Genomic DNA, 12,678 nt, shown 5'->3' with positions numbered 1-12,678 from the left:
GATAAAGGTTTTTGTTCGATAGCAAACATGCGTGCAGTCTTTCCACAAGTTGTTAAAAAATGTCAATTCTTCTTTTCAACAATCACAAAAACAAAATTCGCTTTACTGGTTGCAAATGATCACGAACGAGTTTGAATATGTTAAACCTGACGCATTAAATTTAAACTTCTCTGAATAGACCCGAAAGTAGGTCTGAAGCCCGTATCGGACTACGGATTGAGATTGAGATTAGACTGAAATTTGACCAATCGGAGTAAAAGTCGTAAACTTGGGATTGCTAAGCTTTATTCTGATCGGTGAAATTTCAAGCTAATCTCAACCTCAACTCGTAGTCCGATACGAGCTCGAGGTGAATGAAAGTAGATTAATCTATCATTGGCAGCGAGTCGGCTCGTCGGGATTCCAATCCGCCATCCGCGGTCGTTAACTCACTCGCCGACGTCTCTCGTTAAATCCACGCTACTCACTCGTCGAGGGTAAGTAACCCCGACGCGGTACGGCTCGCGTAAATTACGTCGCGCCGCGCTCAGGTTTAGGGGTTAAGTTTGGTTTAGGGGTTATGTTAGGTTTAGGGGTTAAGTTAGGTTAGGTAAGGTTAGGGTTAGGTTGGGTTAGCCCGCCGTCATCCCTCTCCGGCTTCGGCACAGGCAGGTATATGGAACAGGGCCGCGGCGCAGGGTCCGTCGTGTGACTGTAGGCGGAGGCACCACACCCCCGCGGGGGCAGGCGATAGTACCGCGCCGCGGGGTGGTGGCGCGGAGGCGCATCGTTGCCGCGACAGGGGTGGCATACGGGGCAGCCGGGAGGTGGCTTGGAGGGGTGGAGGGGTGCCGCGGCGCCTCTCTCGCCTGGAGCGCAGTGCGACGTCGCGACGCGCCACGTGCGGTGGGCCAATACACATCGGGACGCACGGCACGAGATACGGGAAACGCGGCGTAACGGAACGTAACGTAACGCGACGCGACGCGACGTGACGCGGCGCGACGCGACGCGCACCAGAACCTACCACCGGCACCTTTCCGCTCTAACCCCGTCTGCTCGCGCGCATTTTCTCCTCGCGCGGCGCGCGTCCTCGGGCTCGCCGTCGTCATCGTCGTCGCGCCGCGCCGCGAGGAACCCGCGCCGGACCGCCTGCCATCTTCGGCGAGCCACCGAGTGATTCCAAGGTGCGATCAAGTACACATACTGTCCAGCGGTACTTGCGAGAGGGGGTGAAAGAGAGAAGGAAAGAGAGTGAGAGGAAGACGTAGACCGCGGGGAACGTGCGAGCGGGGTGGAGAGGGGGTAAGAAAAAGAAAACTCACGGAAGGGAGCGAAGGAAGGGAGCGTGCCGGTCGGTAGGAGCGCGCGAGAGAAAGAGAGAAAGGGTTCCGACTGCGTTTCGAATTAGCCTCCGATAATCCGCTCGCGGATTAAGTTACGGAGACGCACGCGTGTGCGTACGTGCGCGCGTATTATCTCGCAGATAGTAGATATCGCGGGCACGCAATTTTCATCCTTTTGTCCGAGCCCGACGCGGAAACGCGAGTTTCGCCGGTCGCCGTCGCCGCCGTCCGCCTGTCGGTGACTCGCCGCGAGATCGGGACGAGGAGGTGAGTTTGCGGTGGTCGTGTCTCCGGGACGTCGCGGGTCCGGCTTTAATCTTTGCCATTGTGACGAATTGAGTGCGAGCCTCGGAGAGGAAACGTCCGCGGGAAAAATTCGTGTCCCGCGCGAGTGATCGCCGCGAACGCCGCGTCGAGACGCGGCGCGGTGACCTTGGACCGTTTCTTTCGAACGTGGAGTCCTTGGAGCAGTCGGGAGATTTTTAATCGTGTCGCTGTGGCGCTGTCGAAAGGATACGTTCTGCGATCGATGGTTTTTCTAGCGGTTTAGTAGAATTGGGCATTTTATGTATCGCTATTGCAATAGTCGCGCGTTTGTTGCGATTGTAAAAGTATTATGTAGAGAGACTGTTCTTCTCTGAGTGTATGTGTGCGAAACGGTCAGGTACGTGGGATTACAGAGCGACCTTGATTCTCGAAAGCGATTGACGGACTAAATTTCTTTCGCCTAACAAACGCGGCGCATAGTGTTGTAAACGTTACTCTTTGTTTTCGAAAATTTTCATCGTAAACTCCGGTGACTGCGAAATCCTTTGAGAATAGAAAAATTATGGTTCAATAAACAAGCAAAGAAAGAAATGAAGGGAACGGAAATGAAATGACAGAAATATTTTCATTGCAGTGTGATGAAGTGGTGCGTGAGTACAATACATTTTTCAATTTGTTGTTAAACTTTTCGGCAATTCTTTTTACGTGTCCGTAACATTTATTGCTACAAATGTGTGTTTTTAATCGTATCTTTGGTTCTTTTGTCAATAACAAAGTAAATGCAAGCAAAGATATAAGAAAAATCTTTAGGGTACGAATAGAACCTTGTGTTATTCGCGGAGGGTGAGATTCTCGAGAATAAACAATCAATTCCTTCGTTCCGGGTACTCGAGTTTTCGGATTCGACGGACGTCATTGCGCGTAAAAAGGATAAATGATATCGGCATAAGGTTAATCCTTTCGATCGTAAACGTTTGATTTAATTTAAGCTCGGGTCTGCGAGAGGACGGCACGCAAGACGGATATAACAATAAATAATACAGAGGGGCAGCAATTTGTTGTCAGCTCGACTCGTTCGTTGTATGAAACTTTGTGATGCTAAATAACAAAGTCAACGGTGCCGATATCTGATCATCGTTTGATTTAAATACGGCGAAAGAGAGGGGGGGAGGAGGGAAACACTCGGTGCAGAGTACCGTGAGGAATCTGTGGTTAGAAACGGTACTACGTAGAAAATATGTTGTATTTCCTGCATTTAAATTTAATAATGATATCCTTTGATTCGCTCGGACTTGCATAAATCATGGATGTATTGAAAGACGTGTGGTGTTATTATATGTGTTTTAATTTGGAAAGCGAAAATCGGGTGTAATTGCGTTCAATAGCTCGTTATGAATATAATGTTGATGAGAGAGAGTGTGTGTGTGTTCAGTGTAATAAATTATTCTCTGAAGTTTTACAACGATTATTGACAAGATTCATCGAGCGACTGAATCATCGTTCATTCAAACACACAAATTTTTCCGTCCAATATAAATCTTTTTATATAATTGAATGGTTATGTTTTTTTTATTAGCTTATATATATATCTTTTATTTTTATATATTTTCTGTATCCGAATTGAAACGATGTGATTTTTATTGCGTTTAGCTTGTGAGACCACTCCGGGATTTGTTATTGCTTTATTTCGTTAATTGCAGAATACCGGAAGCTTCCTGTCTGAATTTTTTTTATCTCGGCGTTGCGCGCGTTATTCTTACTCACATTGTAAAATTACTATATATTTATAGTAAAATAAATCTTTAAACACCATTGCGGTAAAGTTGCCGAGATGGAGCAAGTTCACGCCACGCATTTCCACGAAGTGTCTGATTGCACTTGTAAACATCTTGGGAACTGGCAGATATCTATAGTCGTAGACGTTTCGTAGCAATAGCGAAAAAGAAGCTAGAGCTCCGTAATCTCCGCTTGTCGAGCGTCTTGGGATATCTTCTCGTTTTGTGAAAGTGTTTGCAATTAAAAAGCGGTCGTGCCACCTCGGGGAGCCGTATTTAACTTTGCTTAACTAAGTTCCCGATCCGTTGACGTGACGCCCCAGGGATTCCGGCCGACGAAAGTAATTCGCATTTTTGTTACACCACCGCGGGAAACGTTCGCCAAATCTTACTCGATATTTCCGCCTCTTTCATGCATGGTTCGCGATACAAAAAAATATCCTTACGCGAAAATTCCTTAAAATTTTCCTTGAGAAACGCGTTTCCACTGCGCACAGAGTTTTCAAGAGTCCAACTGTCATCAAATCATTTTCTCTTGTGACTAAATCGCTAAGGGCGGATAAATCATTTTCTTTTGTAAATTAAGTAATTTAATAATTCACTAATTTTCCTTTGTAATTAAAACGATAGTGATGGCAGACGAATGGAACTTTAAATTAAAAAATTATTTCACCAAATCATGCGCGTATATGAATTTGAGTTTACTTTATTAACACTTTTGAGTATAAGAAAGCGATTCTTTCCGTCGTTCAATGTTTTTTAATACGCTAATTTGACTTTAAATCGATTTATCTGGCAATTTTCGAATAAACTCGTCACATTTGAGATACTTTTTATTCTGTTCGACACTTGTATTGACTCGAACGCTTCCACATCTTTTTCTTCCAGTACAACTCGCTACTTCGCGGAGCTGCCGACGGAAGATGCCGCCTGCCGATCATCTCGGAACGTGAGTGACAAGCTGGATATTGGTAGCGTGCCAAACGGCGAGGAGTTTCCGGGTACCTCACAAATTTTTCAATCACGGAGGACACTAACAACAGCATGTCTTACCTCGCTCTGGACTCCAACGCCTGGCAGGTAAGTGTTACATCTGTCATGCCGACTCTGTATGTTGGCTTTCACGCTGGAATGAACGTCGGCGTTTAGTCAAATTGTGGTTCTAGGGATACAGCTAGAAATAAACAGCTGTTAAATACTTTCTTTATACGCTATCGAACAGTTAACGGTAGTTTCTGTTACTTTTGAGTGCCATTCTTCCGACGGGACATTAAATTACACTCGCAATTACATGTCCGTGATAATTAAGAAGTGACAATCAAGTTATTTGGATTTTTCCGAATAACGCACTTTTGAAATGATAAAAATAATATTTTCTTTTACAAATTAAATTCTCCCCGTATCGTGGCGTAGATATTTAATTTTCCCTGTGTCGTGTCGCACATATTTAATTCGCGGACCACAGCCGAGAAACGCTATCTTAAAATGTGATTCTAAATTTCAAGGAGAAATTCTTCAACCATAACATTTTTATGACGCGAAAATAAACATTCTACGTATTTTGCGCTAAATGGAAAATGGAAGATGTGGGAAAAAAATGTATATTTTAAAGCAGATATTACGTACGGGATTTGTAAACCGATTCCGAACGGCGATGTTACAAATTCGCAGATATCTTCTCGCGTAATTGAATTTTCGCTTCGGGCGCGAGAAAGATTTACACATTATTTGGGGTATCTACCTCAGTCATTTTAATATGACCGTAAGAATACCGGAATGTATATCTCCGTGTAATTTTCGCGACAGCGGCGCGGATGGAAATATTGAATTTGAAGCTCGCGTTACCTTAGCCGAGGTATCAAGACACGTCGCCGCAGTAAACACATTATCCTCGTGAATATATCCTGGATATTCAAGCTCCCTGCTGCTGTATGTGACATGAATATTTATACGCGGCACAGAGAGAGAGAGAGAGAGAGAGAGAGAGAGAGAGAGAGAGAGAGAGAGAGAGAGAGAGAGAGAGAGAGAGAGTGTGGGAGAGAAATAGAGTCAGAGAGAGAGAGAGAGCTATCGTCGCGCATGAACATTTCATTGTCTCCCGCCCGCGGAAGCTGCGCTCTCTCATTATTTTATTATTCGAATATGTAATTCTAACGAGGCGTCTGCGGACGAAAACTGTTTAACTGAAAAATTCGTCCGATTGGCGAGCATCGATAAACGGTTCGCTTTGTACCCGCGCCCGCATCACGCAGACTGGCCAAACAAAAATTGAAACGCCACATTTTCGCAATTGAAAAATTTATGTAATTATTATACGTTTGTGGTGCACGTATAAATTATTATACGTGTATTAATTAAACGGCAGGCATGTGCGACACGCCCGATCAATGAGAAGGACAAAGGTGTTATCCGTTCTTTCGCAAAATTGCTGTATCTCGCTCGCGCGCATTAAGGGGATCCTAAAGCTGTCTGTTTTATCGACATTCTTTGTTAAAAGCAATCTTTTTAATTGGCTTTATAGAAATGCAAAACTCTTTTACGGAATTAAAATACGCAGCAAAATCTAGACTATGCTGGTCGACTTTATATCATAAACGAAAAAAAATTAAAAATTTTACTAAGTGTTGGTACACTTGACGACAAAATTTGCTTGATGCAAGAATTATATAATAAATATATACAAAATAATACCAGCATACTCTAGGGACAACATATAAAATCAATATCGTGCAATTAGAAGTAAGATTAATGGCCTAGAAAAAAGATTATTTCTAATAAATGCAAGTCCAGAAATCCAAGTCTAGAAGAAGAGAAAAAGAGCAGCAGGCTTTTTCGAGAGAGATCGCTGCCAAACATCTGTCAGATTGTCAGTAAAGCCATGGTGTCGACGATGCTAGATTCCGATCCAAAATCTCGGTCTCAGCAATGTGTAGCTAATAAAATTGCTGTTTTCGTAAATGTTGCAAATTGATTGGCTATAAGTTTGTCGGACCGAGTGGAACTTGGAATTAAAAATGTCGATAATTGACGTTTTTCATTCCGTCTTCTATCTTATCGACACTGATCGAGTTCGCTAACTGCTTTAGGATCTCCTTAACATTCGCGCGTTGGATTATCGAAACAGCGTATTAACGTACCGCGCCGGCGCGGTCGCGATCGGACTTGCCGCATACCTTAACCGCCTTAACCACTTCCGCGTGCAATCCGCCGTGGAACGGCCTGCGCGACGCCGCCAGCAGAGAGCGAGCTAAACGGGGCCCTATTTACCGCGAGGCGTTTCTGATAATCGTAGATCACCGAGGACAGATCAATCTTCTTCCGCGATCGTGCGGCGATCTCGGCGCGGGCCCACCCCATTCATAAACCAGCCAACCAGACGTCAGATACGGATCGCGGGGAGACCCCGCGTGTGCCTCTCCCTCGCCGGCTAATTCGCCCCCTTTCGTAGACGCGGTCATTACCGACGCAAATTAGCGATGACCGATCCGCTTGGTACTGGCGTTTCGCATGCGATGCGCGGAACGAGTTTGCGCGATTACGCGCGCGTACCGCGCCGAGGAACGATGCCGTTGGGTTAAGTAATGCGCGCACGCGATCGCGATACCGTAGGTAAAGGAGAAGAAAAAGTAAAACGATCCCGAGGCCGGATAGAAAAGAAGGGCCCTACGTGTACAACGGGCTCGCGAGGGTCCCCGTGGTCTACCGCGAGCCCGCGTCGTTATCTGGTAAGGGGTATTCGCGAACGCGCAGTTCTTGTGTACACAACGCGGTTCTTCCGTACTCGCGAATGCGGCGATGGCAATTGAGATCTAGGATACGCCGAGGGAGAATTGTGTTCCACTCGGAAAACTATTTTACGTAGACTTCTCTAGGTTTGCGCGTAATTGCGCGCGACGCATGGCGCGTCGTTCGATTTGTTTCTCGTTGTCTAACTTATTAATCTTAATTCTAATTGCACGATATTGTTCTTATATGCAGTCCCTAGAGTATGTTGGTCTTATTTTGTATATATTTATTGTATAATTCTTGTATCAAGCAAATATTGTCGAGTGTATCAAAAAATAGTAAAATTTTTAATTTTTTTTCGTTTTTGATATAAAGTCGACCAGCATAGTCTAGATTTTGCTGCGTACGTTAATTCCGTAAAAGAGTTTTGCATTTCTATAAAGCCAATTAAAAGATTACTTCTAACAAAGAATGTCGATAAAACAGACGGCTTTAGGATCCCCTTAATGTACGCACCAAATGTAAATTTCACCGCTTTGGACGTTATTGCGTTTTGGTGCGCCGCATATGCCACGCGATTGGCAGAGTCGACTGTTCAGACATAAAAAAAAAACTCGCGCGAACAAATGGCGAGGAGACGAGGGCAAAAAAAAGTTCGATCGGGTAAAAAAAAGCCGACGTATCGTCACTGGCGCTTTGGACACGGTATGGCGCGCATCGGTTTTCCCCTTCGCGGTGGTCACGGAAATCATATAGTAACAGCAGGAAATGTAAGTCCTCGAGCATGGCGGATAGCGGAAACACGTTTAGGTAGTAGCCCCGTATTGAATTATGTTGTTAGCCGAGTTCTCGCTAGCTGCGCCTATGTTGTCTGAAAGGCAATCCCGCAGCGGTCGACTGGTACTTGTTCTCTCTACCTTACCTCCTAACGCTTTAATTTGTTCCACTGATAACGAGTACCCCGAGTGCTCTCTCGGTCTTCAATTATTTATTCAAATTCTGAGATTGCGTTTAACGTGCTGCTAGGAAACGTAAGGGATATAAGAAGCGCGCGAAGATCATTTACGTTCTTCTACTTCTCGTACTTTGTTGCACGCGAATGAGCTATGTTACATACGAGTTTTTGCCGTTGTCCTGTTTGAAAATTATATAGTTATTTTAGAATTAACTACGTTTTTTTTAATAAGAATGTTATGTAAAAGAATATCATATTTATTATATTTATACATGAGATAATTGTTGTAGGGCAAGTAGAACATTAGAAAATGCTTACCATTGAATTGCATCAATTTTGAGACGCGGATTAGCGTGGACGGGGTATAAAAATATTGTTAAAATGGTGATTTGTGCGCGCGGCCACCACGCTAGGCTAACAACCCCTTGCCAAACAGAGCGAGAGAGAGAATGCCATTTCTTTTCTACAAAAATAATCATTGTACTGAAATTCAGTTTTACCGGTTTTTGTTTACGCATGGGAAATACGGGTTTTGACAAAATAAAATACATCAAAATGCTACTTTATTGGACCAGTTGTGTCGTTGCAAAACTGATCGAATATTGAAAATAGCTTCGTAACCGAAAAATACGGGGAGGGAATAATAATAATATACAGCGATAGGAAGGAAGTCGTCAAAATGCGGGAACGCAGCCGGTGAGTGACGAGTATTTGCACATTTTCCAATAAAGTATGATCTGGTCACGTGGCAGAGCCGAGTGGCGAGTTGTGTCTTTGTGGCTGGAATAACAAGGGTGGGTTACTCGCCATGCAGGAGAGAGTTAATACTTTGCTCTCACGTGCCATCTTCGCCGAAGATCACTCTCGTGTCTTTCGCGCTTTTCCCCTCCCTCCTTTCTTTTTTATCTATTCGCAAATTTCGCTGTGAATACATATTGACGGGGAAACCACGATGCGTCTTGCGAATAATGTGACGCCTCGCAATATTTGGCTGTATGCATATTACTGTAATATTTTGAAGTATTGAGAAGAATAGGTGGCGAGTGTGGCGCAGGAAAAAGTGGCTGCTTAGTAAACAAATGAAGGAAAAGATCAGAGTTCAAATCCACGGACACCAGGTTTTTTTCGGAATCTCCCGAAGGGAAGTGGCAACCACCGAGAGTATCTTGCCACACATACCCCTTTAAGGGTACAGCCTTCCAGATGGGAAGTTTCCTTCGGCAAGGTTAGCAGCCTACCGAAGATGAAGTAGAACCAAAATGTTCAACGTACCAGAACGAACTGGATAAAACAGGCTTTAAGCCTAATACACGAGGAAGAAGAAGAGAAGCACTCGGTCTTTTTGATCAGGCTTTATTCAGGTGATACAGGCAAGCGAGCTTACAATACAGTAATGTGTTAATAATAAATTGAAGGTTTATTCGCTGTGAATTAGTGATGAGAATTGAGCTGAAGACGGATCACCGCTTAATAAGCAAGTTTACTTCTTAAACAGATCACAACCAAATACTGTGTCAAAAGTAAAGACTGAATCGATTTTGAAAGAAAAATGTGGACTTGGAAAATCGAGAATGCCGTGTGATTAGATAAAACTAAAAATAGATAAAATCTTCATTTCTAAAAGGGTTTCGAAGTATCGTTAATTAATTCTTCTTCTTTGTATTTATTGCAAATGCATTGTCGCGAACAAAGATTTACCGGGAAGTGTCGAAGGTGTAACTTCCACACCGTTACATTTCCCGCAGTAATTTTCCAATTCTTCAGCGCGAGCTTTCGGTTAGTACCGCCAAATTCTACCATTTAGGCAGGTCAAATTTTATCTTTGACTAAGACTTGATTCGCATAAATTGTGGAGGGAGTATTGCGGGTCAACGGTCACGGGAACGTGATTAAATTAAATAGTAATTTTTTTAAACGGTTAGGAACGAGAGTATTGCATCTCTTTCGTACACGCTGAGATCGAGATGGTTACCGCATGTCTAATTAGGATTGGCACAAGCCCAATAAATAGTAATATTTGGGACAGCTATATCTATCGTTGTCATACCCGCATTGGTATAAGTAGTGGAGACAACTATATGCGTTTTGTGCAGCAAACTTAGTGATTGTTGCAACACGAAACAATGTAGATGCCCGTACTATTTATACGACATTTTAATTTTAGTTATTTTTGCCTTAGCCGGTCTTTCTAGCCGTGTAGAATACCTTTATTCAAGCTGTTGACCAATGACTCTTGACCCGTTCGACACACACATACGTACAGACACACAGATGTAATGACATCCCTATTGATAAACGTCACCGGGTTCGACCGACTTAAATCGCCCGATCGTCGCCCCACGAGTCGCAGCTCGATTTGCCGTACCGAAAGAAAACATTTTCCTGGGGTATCAACGCGCATCGGTTTTGTTCTCGGTGTAACCGAGCGTTACGTTCAATATACTCGAGTTATTTGCCGCTTTATCTCCGCTTAATGCGTGATTCACTATTTTGCATGGCGGGAACAGTTGGTGGCTACATCAAAAACCCACCGGCACTTCAAAGTTCGTAGAATCGAGCGCGGCCTCGTTGACGGCGGGAGGGTAGAGCTTCGTTTGCGCGACGAGATGGGGAGGGCGGGAGAAGAAAGAAGAAGAAGGGTGAACGAAAAATAAATGATACCTGAATTAGCGTAATCGTGTGATGGTTTTGCGAGGGAGATACGCGGCAGCGCGAGGGGGCCGCGTGGGGAGCGACAAATTGCGTTTCGATTTCATTTCGCGCGGAGATGACCGTCATCACAGAGAATGAAGAAATCGTAGCCGTAAGAAGGAAAAAAAAAGAGAACGAATCGATCGCGCGGTCGAAAGCATTGTTTACTTGATCAATGAACGGGACCGTTTCCTTTCGAATAACGTTACGCTCCGTCATTTCGCTCTTGTTATGTATACCATATTTAATGCTAATCGTAAATCGACATTATCACTGCATCGAGGAAACTATGTTATTTAGCGCGAAACGTGTTTATGGTAATATTCTCGTTAACGTGTAGCAGCTATAAAATATTTATCTTGAAAAGTGAGAATTAATCAATAATGGTTAATGCATCACGTTCAACAAACATGAATTATCGCATTCACAGAAATATCAAGTTGACTCAAATAAGTACCTTAACAAAGTGAATTTTTACCTTTAGCAAACAGTATAAGTATTGATTACATACGTAAATGGCGCACTTTTAACTATTTGCAACAAACAACGTAATCAGATATCGTGGATTCAGCGAAGCGATTCGGTAATAATAGCGGAACTTATTTATGAATCATTCCAATAGCTCCGCCGTTATAAAATCATGCCTGGCCGATCTCGCGTCCGATTGCGCGTGAATTAAAAATTAGTTTTTAGCCGATTGTTCTATTTCGCGCAGAGAATTTTGTGGAAGCGGGTTATTGACAGATCCGAGCGGATTCATACGAAAACTAATAAAACCCGAGCTTTATCTTTTCACGACTTTCGAGATGGTCTCGGGAAGTGATTTTGTCAAGAGGGAATGTTTATTTATAACTTTAGTTGTTACATCGTACGGAGGATAAAGTAAGAGACGTTTTACTTTCGACCACGCGTGTTTATCCGCTCCGCCGAGAGTATTGAAAAATGATTGGCTTCAAGCCCTGCAAACTCATCATTCGTTCCCGTCGATGGAGCACGTAAATAGAGCAGTTATTGACCGGGGTCAAACCTTCGTCTGTCCAAATACACAGAAACCGAACGCGAGGCGATTGTGGCGGGTAACAGTCGCGGTTGCCGTTTTACTATGGCGGCGCGAGTTAATCATGTAAAAGTGTGTATCTAATGCGCTGCAATTACAGGCTAGGCCGCGGTACGCAGGGCGCGTTGAATAAAAGACGGTGGCTGTCGGCGGGCAGGACGATGCCAAACATCGACGACAGCCCCCTCGGAAACGTTGGTTAACCCATGTGACAATGCTGAGAGCAAGGCCCATTGTCACCCCCGGGTACTGCACAAAAGGCCACGGCACTTTGTTCGCGTCTACATGCCGTGCGTGTCGCACGACACATTTCTGCATAATGCAAACGACACACTCGGGCACCGCGTCCGCCCTGCAGTGCCCACGTTAACGCTTGCGATACCAAGACATTGTGTGTAGTTATTGCCAAGAACAGGGTACGTCTGTCGAAAGCGCGTTTTCTTATTCAGAACTGTCGCCGATTAACGGAAGCTAAAACAGATGAATAACAACGAAAGAATGTGAATCGCCAGTAGTTAATCAACAGTAGAAGGAATTGTTAGACGACATTAGGCTGGCAGATGATTTATTTGTTTGATTTCGACCATACGGGTTGTGGTCCTTTTCGAGAAATTTGGTAATAAATATTACGTCATCGATATTAGATTAAAAACGGAGGTTTGACATCCATCTCTGGGCGTCACTCGGAGAACTGTTCGAAGGCACGATCGTCCGACGTAACGAGTAGTAGTCGTAGGACCAGTTCTACTGTGGTTGTTACGTCGGGCGGACGTGTCTTCGAACGTAGCTCTCCGAGTGACGCCCAGAGATAGATGTGAAGATTTTATTCTAATATCGATGACGTAATATTTATTATCAAATTCCTTGAAAAGGGTCACAACT

This window comes from Vollenhovia emeryi, unplaced genomic scaffold, assembly GCF_000949405.1.
Source record: "Vollenhovia emeryi isolate VEMERY1.0 unplaced genomic scaffold, V.emery_V1.0 DF939152.1, whole genome shotgun sequence".
Taxonomy (NCBI): domain Eukaryota; kingdom Metazoa; phylum Arthropoda; class Insecta; order Hymenoptera; family Formicidae; genus Vollenhovia; species Vollenhovia emeryi.
The sequence above is the reverse complement of the archived record's forward strand: the minus strand, read 5'-3'. Positions refer to the sequence as shown.